The following is a 12,841-nucleotide window of genomic DNA, read 5'->3' on the forward strand; positions in this document are numbered from 1 at the left end:
TTGCCTGTTGACTCAGAGGCTTGAGGAGCCCAAGGAGGCCAGTGGCCGTCCCACATCCCAGCCCAATGGAATCACTGTTCTGTGACCTTGTGGAAGATTCCTCCCTTTTAAACTATGCTCTCTAGACCAACAGAGCACAAGGTCATGGGGACGGGAAGCAAACATTTGGCTAGTGGGTCTCTAGGAATAATAGTGAGTGGTTCCACTCCCATTTCCACCCCTTGATTCCTGGGACTTGGGAATCCGGACTGTGGAAGAAATAGCACCATATATTGGATTGGTGATTTTGAACATATACAGCCTCCCAGAGAACACTGGCCCAGCCTTGCAAGGTATTAACGAGTAACTAGCATTGTAATTGAGTCTTCAAAAGGCCAACCATTTGATCAAGTCAGTGCCTCAGGATGACAGGGAACATGGTACGATCACTGAGTGAATGTCACAAGCATGGACCCAGCGCTGCATTTCATTGGCTGTGAAGTGACATTCTTGATCAGAAGCAATGCTGCGTGGAATGCCGTGATGGTGGACAAGGCACTCTGTAAGTCCACAGATGGTCGTTTTGGCAGAAGCACTCTGTGCAGGGAAGGAAAATCTATATCAGAATATTTGTGTGTGTTTTTTAATCCTCACCCGAGGATATGTTTTCATGGATTTTTAGAAAGAGAGGAAGGGAGCCCTGGCCAGTTTGGCTCAGCAGTTAGAGCGTCGGCCTGTGGTCCAGAGAGACCCGGGTTCAGTTCCGCTAAGGGCGTGTGCCTCACTTGCTGTTTGTCCCCGGCCCTGGTTGGGTTGTGCGGGTGGCAGCCACTCGATGTGTCCCTTTCACGTCGATGTTTCTCTCTCTCTTCATCTCTCTCCCTCCCACTCTATCTGAACAAAAAATGGAAAAATGTCCTCAGGTAAGGATTAAAAAAAAAAGAGGAAGTGAAAGAGAGAGAAAGAAAAACATCAATGTGAGAGAGAACCATCAATTGGTTACCTCCTATACACACCCCTACAGGGATCATATCGTAACCTGGGTGTGAGTCTCAACCTGGAATTGAACCCATGACCTTTTGGTGTACAGAACAATGCTCTAATCAACTGAGCCACATCAACCAGGGCAGAATAGTTGTTTTTTCCAGTAAGAATAAAGTGCTGCCCTTCCATGATGGAAGCAGTCCATTGTCATCAACGTGCCACCAGGTAGCTGGCCCATCTCCCTGGAGAAAGGCGCCATCTTCAGGGCTCAGTGTTGATCTTTGCTGCGGGCAGACTGGGCACTCAATGGTGGCAACAGCAGGTCAGCCTTAAGTAGTCTATCTTGCTGAGCCCGTGTAAAACCTCCATCCCTACCATTTTGGCAACTTTGTTCATGATCCCGTTGGTTGGTGACAAGGAGGGCTGGGGAAAGAGGCTGAACAGGGCATTCTATCCCCTTGGTTATAAAAATCCTCCTATGCTGAGGTCACCCTTTGGTGAGCATTTACATGGGATAAAATATTTTCACATTTTTCACCCAGTCAGAGAGGTTCACACACATATAGTTTCTCCAGGCCTCCAGGTCATCAATTTTCCAATTATGTTCCTTCCAAGTCCCTAAACATCCAGCCAAACAATTAGCCACAGTCCATGAATCAAGATACACTCATACCTTTACCATTTCTTCTTCCAAACAAATTGAACAACCAGGTGTACCTGAAGTTCTGTCCACTGGGAGGGTCTCCTTTCACGATTGTTTTTCAGGGATGTCCCCAAGGTGGGTTGCAGTGCCGTAGCTGTCCACTTCGGGGTGTTGCTTGCAAACTGTGCAGATACCTCTGTAAACCAAGTTTTCTCCTTCTCTGTCACTGATCATAGGAAGCTCTCCATAAGGCCATAGGTGTAGGTTGCAAAAGAGCAGATATTGTCCAGGAATGAGGACCATTGACATTTGGGCCACTTCCTCGTGTAATGTGCATGTGCCTTCAGGGCCTTCTTGAGTCCAATCTCATGGGAACCACTCCCATTGGATGACGGAGTGCTGCTGTGCACGCCTAACTTTCCGGCTTAGTGAGTCAGAGAACACCTAGTTCATGATGGGCAGCTCAGGTCCTATGGTAACTTGGTGGCCCATGGGTAAGCGTTAAGTCTAGTCTACCAAGGTCCAGTCGCTGGCCAAGAGCTCCTTCTCTAAAGGAGAGTAGCTATCCACGGAGGATGGCAGGGCTTTGCTCCCAAATCCCAGGGACCTGCAGTGTGACTCACCTACAGGGGTCTCAGAGGCTCCCAACAGCGCCCCTGTCTGGCGCAGCCTCTTCACGCACCATTGGCTGATGTGCGGGTCCAGGTGCCGAGCGGCCTGGACAGCAGCCTGGGCTGGACAGAGCCTCTCTTGTTCCGGGCCCAACTCAAAACTAGCAGCTTTTGGGGTCACTCGATAAATAAGCCAGAGTAGCACTCCCAAGTGAGGAACATGTTGCCTCCCAAATCCAAACAGGCCTGCCAGGCATTGTGCCACTTTTGGGGTTGTAGGAGGGATCAGACGAAACAACCAGCCTTCACCCCAGAGTGGGTGTCCCAACCTGCCCCACACCATGGGACCGCTGGAAATTTCACTGAGGTAGAGGTCCCTGAATTTTTATCAAATTTATTTCTCACTCTCTGACACACAAATATCCTATCCATAAAACTAAAATAGTTGTTACTACTTGTTCACTAGGTCCAATCAGCATAAAGCAAGAGACCAATGTAATCTTTTGTGGAGGGGAAAGGTGATCAAAATCCCTGCAAACTGAACTGTGACCCAGGGCTAGAGAGCGGATCCACCCCTGAGACAGGACAGTGGAGGTGTACTGCTGACCTGCCAGCTGAAAGAAAACTGCTTCTGGTGGTCTTCACTAATAGGTACGGGAGATAAAGCACTGCCAGCCGAACAGCTACATGCCAGGTGCCAGGGAATGTGTTCAATTGCTCAAGCAATATAAACATATCTCTACAGCAGCTACAGCTGGAGTTAGCATCTGCTTAAGCTTATGATAATCCACTGTCGTTCTCCAAGACCCATCTGTCCTCTGGATAGGCCAGATAGGCAAGTTGAATGAGGATGTGGTGGGATCACCACTCCTGCATCCTTCAAGCCCTTGATGATGGCACCAGTCTCTGCAGTTCCCGTGGGAGTGCAACATTGCTTTGGTTTACTGTTTTCCCAGGAAGAAGCCATTCTAACGGCGTACACTGGCCTTTCCCACCATAATAGCCCTCACCTCTTGGAGCCTGCTGGGGCTGGAATCAAATTACGGGTCTAAAAGACAAGGTGGTGGGCATGGATCAGGAGAATCAGCAGTTACCCAGAACCTTGCCTTTTATGAGGTTTTAACCAAGAGTATCTATTGGTGATGTCTGAGTATCTTAACACCACTGAAAATAGTCTTTACTGTCTTTAAATCTAATCAAATTAGAGAACCAATTCCTGAAACTGCAGAGCCATTTAAGAAAATGCATCCTTAACAGTCTGTTCCTCTGGAACCATTCTTAGTACCAAAACCTTTATCAGTCAATGTTTCTAGACAAATAGAACTAATAAGAAAGAAAAAAGATAGACAACAGATAGATAGATGATAGATAAATAGATAGATAGATAGATATAGATAGATAGATAGATAGATAGATAGATAGATAGATAGATAGATAGATAGATAGACCAATTCTACAAAATACCTTCCTGGAAATACAGAGATTAGCATTTGATTACATAATGGCTACTATAGCCTAGCTAAACTGAGACATAAAAGTAACACTCACAACAGGTGACCACCAGTACCCCTCAGAATATTATGCTGGACTCTAAAACAGTCTTTATTGATCGAAAAACATGATATCTCAGTCTAATCTGGATACTTCAGGAGGGAATCCCAACTGGATTATAGATAAGATCTTAAAAAGTAAGAAATGGGGTTAAGAGATGGCCTAGGTTTGTCCATTCACCTGGTAGGTGAGAAGCTAGCACATGTTTTGCATACATTATATATACCCATCATTGGTGAGTACTCACACCCTGCCTGGCCACTGCAGCGGAGCTCAGAATGCCCGGACTCAACTTCTAGCTCAGCCGCCTTCCTCGCAGATCACTTCATCTCTAGGAATCTCACTGCAACCTCTCAGACTCCGACTCTCATCTGTGCATGTCTGTGCTGCTCAAACTGTAACATTAAAATACTTTTAGAACAAATACTGAAGAAATAACAGAAAGGTGTGGAGCTGCTACAAAATGTTGCTTTATTTCCAAGGAGTCTCCTTGTTTTCTCTGGGAGAAGGGTTCTATTTCTTCTGGGGAGGGCTTTCCCTGGATCAGGGCTCTGCATTCTAAATAGGCTCTGTGTCCCTTGAGCTGAGCCAGGTGTCTATGACACTTGGTATAGAAGTGTTGCCTCTCCTAAATGAAAATGAAACTGTTTGACCTATTAACTGCAGAGCTCAGACTCTAGGTTTTGCTCATATGAGTTCACAGACTATACTCCTTTTCTATTTCTTGTAGTAACAAAAGAAACACATTTATAAGTTGGCGGAAGCAGCAAGACTGCTGTTCCTGGAACACCCGTCCAGGCACCAATGCTCTGAATGACCGGCTCCGGAACCATTAGAACAGCTGCCTTGATAGAAAACAACTTTATATACAAACAGAAGGTAGTAGAATATCTTGAAATATAACCTCCTCACCTCTCACAGGAAATAAGTTGCTGTAATAAAGCAAAAAATAAAAACATGGGCTATGGTCATGAATTTGAGACCTGCAGCCTGTTTCTCAAGCTGGTTCTCAGCCTGAAATTATAGAGAAAATAACATGGAGGCAGGAGAGGATTCGTTTGGGAAAGATTAGATTCTACTCCAGAAGCCATAGAATCAACAGGAAGTTCTTACATGAGATCTTTGCTTGCCCTGGCAGGTTTGGCTCAGGGGTCAGAGCATTGGCCTGCGGTTCTGAGAGACCTGGGTTCGGTTCCCACTAAGGGCATGTACCTTGGTTGCAGTTTGTCCCGGCCTTGGGTGGGTTGTGTGGGTAGCAGCCACTTGATGTGTCCCTTTCACATCGATGTTTCTCTCTCTTCCTCTCTCTCCCTCCCACTCTCTCTGAACAAAAAAAAAACAGAAAAATGTCCTTGGGTGAAGATTAAAAGAGAGAGAGAGAGAGAGAGAGAGATTTTTGCTCAAAACTAGATCAGGAATCCAGTAGAAAACATCTGTTCTGAAATTTCTTTAACTTGGATCAGACTATCCACCCTATTACCTCTACTATATATTGATTTTTAGTACATGTTATCTTGAATTTCCAGTTAACTAAAGATAAGAACTTGGACGTCATTCTAGATACTGCCTCTCACATAGTTCTTAAATGTATCCACCTCTCTTGATTTCCACGTCTAATCCCTCAGCATCGCCCTCTACTGGACAGCTTGCCACCTCTCTCATGGCATCAGAATCATCTTGCTAAAACCTGGATATGTATCTGTGCTCAAACTGCCCATAGTTTCCCACTGTACTTAAAATCCAGGCTTTTTCCCATGGCCACAAGTCCTATATCTCCAACTCTTCCTCCCGCTTTAGCCTCATCTCCAGCCACTCACCTGTCATGGACCCTGCTCCACAGATCCCGGCCTTCCTTGAATGTCCCAAGTTCTTTACTACATCAGCACCTCCTCCATATGGCTCCGTCCCTTATGTGGGATGCTGTTTCCTTCCAATTTCCACTGGCTTCCTGCTACTGTTCTTTAGGTCGCAGGCTAAAAAGCAATTCCTAAGAACTGATGACTCCATGTATCGATGGCCCCTCTGATACTCTCCATGGCTGCCCTCGGCTCTACTTCATCACAGTTCTCATAACATGTTCATTCAGCTGAGTTTTCATTTACATCCTTCTTCCACCAGCAAGTGCCATGCAGGCAACGACCTTGTCTACTTTGTTCACCATTTTACACCCAACACATAGCACAGTGCCTGAAATAGTTATCAAATGAAAAAAATGGCCCAGGCCAGTTTGGCTCAGCAGTTGGAATGTCAGCCTGCGGTCCAGAGAGACCCAGGTTCGGTCCCGCTAAGGGCAGGTACCTTGGTTGCAGTTTGCCCCCGGCCCTGGATGGGTAGTGTGGGTGGCAGCCACTCAATGTGTCCCTTTCATGTCGATGTTTCTCGCTCTCTCTCTCTTCCTCTCTCTCCCTCCCGCTCCATCTGAACAAAAAATGGAAAAATGTCCTTGAAAAGGATAAAAAAAAAAAGAGTTAAAAATAGTTATCAAATAAAAAGTATAATTATCAATTTATCTACAATAGTAAAAGCATCTTAAATCTTGATTATTGTTGCTGGAACCCCTCCCCCAATGCAAAAAACATATAAATAAATAAACAAACAAACAAACAAAATCAACTACCTTCTTCAGACTGTAAGAATGGCACTAGATGGTACTGAATTTGTTGACAGTTATTTCTCCTTAACTAGACAATAAGCAACTTGAGACTGCAGACTCTGTTGGTTTTTTTTTTTTCTGTGTGTGTCTTTTGTTGTTGTTTTATTTTGCTTTAGATATCCAACATCTGGCAGAGGAGAAGCATTCAATGCATGTTTATACGATGGTTTTTACCTTGCAACTCAAATTATGGAGATGATGAAATGTAAAAATATTAACCACGTCTTAATTTTTTCAAAACCTATGTGGAGCACTCCCTTGTCTGCTTGATTGTCACGTTTTACAAATTGGAGACATTAACAGGAACAAACACTGTATCAATGGGAAATGCCCGTGTCCTTGTAAGGAAAATCAGGGTAAGCAAAGTCCCCAGTATAACCCAGTTCCCGGTGCCATCCGTGTCCTCATGTGTCTGATGTGATGTAGGGCACAGGATCAGCCAGGTGTCCCTCTTGCGTCCCACAGTTGAGAGAGTACAGTTAGGAAGGTGTCTGGACCCCGCATGCCGGGGGGGAACCTGAACTCTGCACTACTGACAGTCTAATCTTGACCAGGTTCCTTACTCTTTGCGTTCCAATGTCCTCCTCTACAAAATGAATGTCATAATCTCATTGGTTTGTTGTGAGGTAGCATTTGAGCTGGACTCTCAATAATACTAAAGATATCAATGAGATGAGTGGGGGAGACAGAAAATCCAACATCATGAGAGGATGTAGACATTCTATAAATAAAATGGAGCAAGAATGCAAGCGTCAACATGGTAAGAAATAAATTAGGGTGGTTGAAAGCCTTGAATGCTACATGCAGACTTTGGAGTTTATGCAAGGGGCCAAAAGGTCGTTTGGGGGCTCTGAGGATAACTGGGCAGGATCAGAACTCAGGACGGGTATAGTGAGACTGTAGTTTTCGCTGCTCATTCACATGTCTGCTATATCAAAACGCGAATTTTCCTCTATATAAATGTTCCTTACCCTTTTCCTAGGCTTTGTGCTTCAGGCAGAATTCATTTCACTCCCAGCTCCAAGGGAAGCCCTCTGACTCAGACTTGGCACCCAAAGACAGGTTCATGTGGTCCAAATAGCCAATGAGAGACAATGGGTCTTCCCGGTTAGACCCACATCTGGGAGGCTGTAGGCCTAGATTCGCTGGCGGTTCTTTCTGCCACCACGTGGAGCCTGAGAATGAAGTTCACGTGGAGAACAGAGTCGACAGAAGCAGAGAGCCTGAGTCCTGATGATGTTATCTGAGCTGCACTGAAACTACCCAGCCCTGAGCCTTCCCATGTACCTCGGTCAGCACACTCCCTTTCCTTGGGCTGCATTTTTCGCCCCTTGCAATGGAAGGAATCCTGATTGGTTCTGCAGTGACAGAGATAGACAGAAGGCCAGAGATGTAAGAATAGAGATAATGAAGGGGAACTTAAGGAGGAAAATCTTCAAGGTTCCTGTTTGTCGCCGTCATATGACTTTTATGGAAAACTGGTGAAGAACATTAAAAATTAAGACAAGTTTGCATTTGGCTATAAAATTCCATCTATACTTCTCTCTCCCTCCCAAATTGTTATCAGATACAGTGTTAACAAGATACGCTAACTCATCCATTTATACATATTTTTTAAATTTTACTTAAAATATTAGGAAGCTTAAATGCAAGAAGGTATGGATATCATGACTGAAAGAGCCATGGAGATTCACAGAGACTAAATTTTAATTGTCAGGGAATAAATGTAATTGGTATACAATAAAACTTTCTTGAGAATAGTAACAGCTAAAACTTACCTAACACTGTGCTCTGGAAGCCTTTTATGTGTTAACTAATTTGACTAGAACTCTTCCGGTAAGGTACTTTTTATTTCTATTTTACAGTTGAGAAAACTGAGACACACATAGGATAGATAACTTGCCCCATCTCCTAATGCTAGTTCAACTATAAAGCTATGTGCTTACACACAACACTTGGAATCAGTGAAGAAATGAACAAAGAGATGGTCCTTTCTTGTTCCCCGGCAGTGGGGAAAACAAGGCAACTGGACCGAATCTTTGTGACAACCTGGTTCTGTTGCTCTTCGGCAGCATCAACCTCTTTCAATGTCTTGGTTACTGCCTGATTATCAACTAGACACTTAGGGAAGCTGTGTTCACTATTTCCAGTCTCCTGGATACCCTTTAGTACACCATAAAGGCACTGTACTCAAATGAAAACCTGTGTAAATGCTAGAGGGTAAACTGGAAGACTAAGTAGTCTTTCTATGTTGCCCACTGGTAGGAAGGGAGTCGTCGAATCACTGAGAGAGTTTGATTTATTACCAGTCTGACATCTAGCGACCCTAGCAGCTCCTGCTTATGTTGAAATAAAAGCCAGGAACCACCTGTGTTTCACATGGAAGTCTTGCCCAGGAGCCTGTGACAATTCACCCAGCCCACATTTATAGTCTGTAATATTAGATGGGGTGGGTGGCACTGTGATCACTGATCTTAAATGAATCAACACTTATTATAACAGCGCAGCATTTTCCACTTGAATTTGCACCTGAGTTTGTGCCTCTTGGCTTGCAAAATAGTGCTAATTGTATCTCATACAGACAGAAATTTAAAAATCAATCTCTGGGTTCATGGAAATAGGACATTTAATTCTTGGCTGATGTCACTATTATGGAAGGGGTGAGATCAACTTCTATTTCAAAATCAGGTAGTTTGTTCATTTAATTGTGAATTATTTCATTGTCACAAAATGCCTACCCTCCCTTTGTAGGATATATCTTTCTCGTTCATATGATTCCTCTTGCAGCCTTTGAAACGGGCAGCCAACTACCTCTTCACCTTGAGACATGCTATCTTAATGGCTTTCCTAACTAGCATCAGAAGATACGTTGGGTTTATTTATTTCTTTAGATTTAAATAATTCCGTATTGGTGACTGATGTAAGAATTAGTTCCCGTATTTTGAGCTCATGGTTTCTATTGCTCCTCAGATTTTGACAATTTCAACAACTTCAGTGTTTACAGTGAGGCTTGATAAACCAAAGAAGTACTTCGTGGGCATTTGTCTTGCCCTCTGCCCATGGAAACATTTATATTGTCTCCTATGGGTGATTTCCAAATCCTCAGATTAGCCTCTGTTTCCTCCTTTGCCAGGGGATATAGAGCTATGTTGAATGCCTCCTCCTCAATATTGTTTATACCTAATGATCTTTTAAAACAAGATTTTTCCTTTTTCTCTCATCTCCCCAGGTACAGATCTGAGTGAAAGATAAAATTCACCAAGCAGTGTATTAAGATTCTGCTGCTGACTTCTTCAAACTTTTATTTCCAGAAGCAATATAGTACCCTAAAAAGTAATGAGCTCCTAATATTTTAGCATATCTTCTCTCTTAACTCTTTCATAATACTCTCATTTGTGCAGTAAGAACGTAAATGTCTATTCATTCACAAATGGGGTCATCTACTTCTGACATGCTCATGCTAGTTGATTTGGTCAAGAGGTACTTAAACTTTCTACACATTGAATCCATTCACCAAATCTCATTCTATGTCATAGTAACTCAGACAGTCCTACCCAGGGCTTGTGAAAGAAGGCTGGATGACTAACCTTTATACCTGGGCTCATACTTTTTTTGAAAGGTTTGTAGAGTGGGTATTCACCAAGTAGGTTTCTGGTCTATTTCCTTGGAGAATTCTTTGACTCAGGTTTTCACAAGTGTAGTGATGTGCTTTTTTCCTGCACCATTATACTTGGTCAACTACTGACTATTTCACTGATCCTCCATTATGGTCCTGAGCTAGATTTCAAATTTCTTGACAAATTTGGCCTAACGCTTTCCTTCTCAATTCCTAGTACTTATTTGTTTATTTTTCGGAAAAGCCATCTAGTTTTTTTGTATATTTAGAACTTTTCTCTATTGCATATGTTTTCTTCTTCTTCTTCTTCTTCTTCTTCTTCTCATTATTATTATTAATTTTAGAGAGAGGAAGGGAGAGAGAAAGACCAGTGTGAAAGAGACATCAATTGATTGCAACCTGGGTATGTGCCCTGACCACAAATCAAACCCACAACCTGGGTATGTGACCTGACCAGGAATCGAACCCGCAACCTGGGTATGTGCCCTGACCGGAAATCGAACCCACCACCTTTTGTGCATAGGACAATGCTCCAACCAATTGAGCCACACTGGCCAGGGCTCTTTTCATTTTTTATTATGACTTTTATCAGCAAGCTGAGCCCAGGAATTCCCAGTGATTCAGACCACCTCAAGTACAGCTCCTTTTGAAATGGGATAAATCAAAAGCTGATTGTTGTTTCGAGGCAAAAAGTCAACAGGGAAGGCAAAGAAAAATATGGGTTTGGGGGTGAGGGTATTAGATCTAAATTACAGGTTTTATTTTCTGCAAACCTCAGCCAATCCCTTTCCTCTTTCCTCAGAATTCCATTTAGCAGACCATCAAAAACCCATTTCCCTCGGAATCTTTCCCAGTGATAGCCTCCTTTCCCTCAAACTTACCAACTCGAATCCCAGCAGGACTATCCAACCCACCTTCCTGAGTCACGCTATGATGTCAGAGCACGTCTCTCTCTCCCACACCAACTAATGTGCACACAAACTGATAGTTTCTTCATTTAATTTGTCTGCTGGTTCAGTTCCTTGTGCTGGTGTCCAAATGTACAGCTCATCTGTTTATTAAAAGCACTGAGCAAAGGGGACATAAAGTAATAAAAAACACACATAGATAAGTTAGTTTAAATTGCTGTTTGTAATAAAGGGTCGAGCCAGGCTATAGGCAAAGCAGAAACGTGTCTGTCTGCCCTTCTTACTTCTACATTAGACAGTAAGATAAGTAAGAAGTTTGAGATGCCTATTTGAGACTGCAAGCTTTTCAGGAGATGGAGAGTAAGTAACTCTTTAAAATACACTGCATAACATTTAAAATGTTAATTGAGAAAGTGTCTCCCTAAATAGCACCAATTATCCACACAGATGTTTTACCAAGGCAGAAATCTCTAACCCCTGTTAAATGTACATCATTGATAGTAAAAAGTTTTGAACAAACAGCCCCCATAAACATATTTATATGGATTGTTCATATGTATTGCTTTTACTATATTATATTCATTATAAAGTTAAAAAGGAACGCAATTTAAATAATTTTAAATGAAATTATTTCTTTCCACAACCTGTTGCACATGTACCCAATAATGAAGGCAACTGTTTTCCTTCAAATATCATACCTAAAGAATGACTATGTCCCCCCATTTTATCTCTGTATTTATCTCCATTACCACTTCTTCTCCATCCCCACCACAGCCTTAGGTTAGAATCTCATGAACTCTTACCCGGAATCTCTTACTAGTCCCCTTGTTTTCTATTAGCTCTTCTCTCCAATGAGAGCTTTATCCAGTGGCCTGGTGCTCTTTAAAAAGCTCAGTGCTGACTGCCTGTCCTTTGCTCGGGTCCTTCAGCGGTTTGATGCTGCCTACAAGAGTTGAAACTCCTGAGCACAACACAGATCTGTTCTTGCTTCACTTTGCGGGCGTGCCTTCCTCCTCTCCCACCGGCTCGAGCTACGTCAAACTGGTGGCCGGTTTTTTCACCTTTGCATGTGGTATTTTCTCTACCAGAAGTGGCCTTTTCTTCTTGTCTACCTGGCAAACCTCAACATTCAGCTTAACGATCATTTCCCTTTGCAGAACTTAGACTTATGTCTCTGTTCCCTGAACGCTCTGTCTGTACTGAATTAGAGCATTTATCCTAGTATTCAAGTAATTCATCTTCGTGTCTCAGAGTTTCTAAATGATAGAACTTCTGCTCTTTACCTTTTTCGGATTAACCTGTCTATTACAGGTTAGGCACGCAGTAAACACTTGATCTTTCCCAATAAGGAGAGTGGATAAATGTTCATTGAACAAGTATGTAAAGTTGTGACAGAAAACAAAAAACAAACAAACAAACAAAAAACCACCTTGAAGTAGGCAGTCTGCAATAAACAAACATTTCAACAACATATAAGGAAAAAAGTGCCTCTTTCCTTGAGTTTTTAATATTTTCTTACAGTTCAACAGATTTAAGGGTTACTTTCAAAGTCTTCCCTCTTATACTGCCCAGTCAATATAATTAAGGACGATAATAACAAACAACCTCTGTAAGTGTTCACTGTGTGTGCAGCACTGTGAGAAGCACTCACTGTGAAATCTAGTTTAACCTTCAGAGTGCTGGGAAGTAGGGACTGATATTCCTGCCAGCTTGCATGTGACAGACTCAATGAGGTTCCTGAGAGCACAGAGGGGCTCCTTCTAAGTGCGTGGACACGGGGTTTAGAAGCAGATCTCCCACCGCAGGCTCTTCCCACAGTGCTCGCTGCCTCCGGCCACTCCCTGCAGACCTCTGCCGCGTGTCCACCCTGGCGTGTAGTTCCTTCCGCTGCGAGAC

General features: G+C 43.1%; 1 pseudogene; it reads right to left on the bottom strand.

Annotated features, from left to right (window-relative positions):
- Positions 1–2,618: 2,618 nt before the first annotated feature.
- The window catches only part of LOC118642075, a 50,355-nt pseudogene continuing 40,132 nt past the window's right edge, over positions 2,619–12,841 (bottom strand).

Source organism: Molossus molossus, unplaced genomic scaffold (assembly GCF_014108415.1).
Source record: "Molossus molossus isolate mMolMol1 unplaced genomic scaffold, mMolMol1.p scaffold_m16_p_3, whole genome shotgun sequence".
In the NCBI taxonomy this organism is placed as follows: domain Eukaryota; kingdom Metazoa; phylum Chordata; class Mammalia; order Chiroptera; family Molossidae; genus Molossus; species Molossus molossus.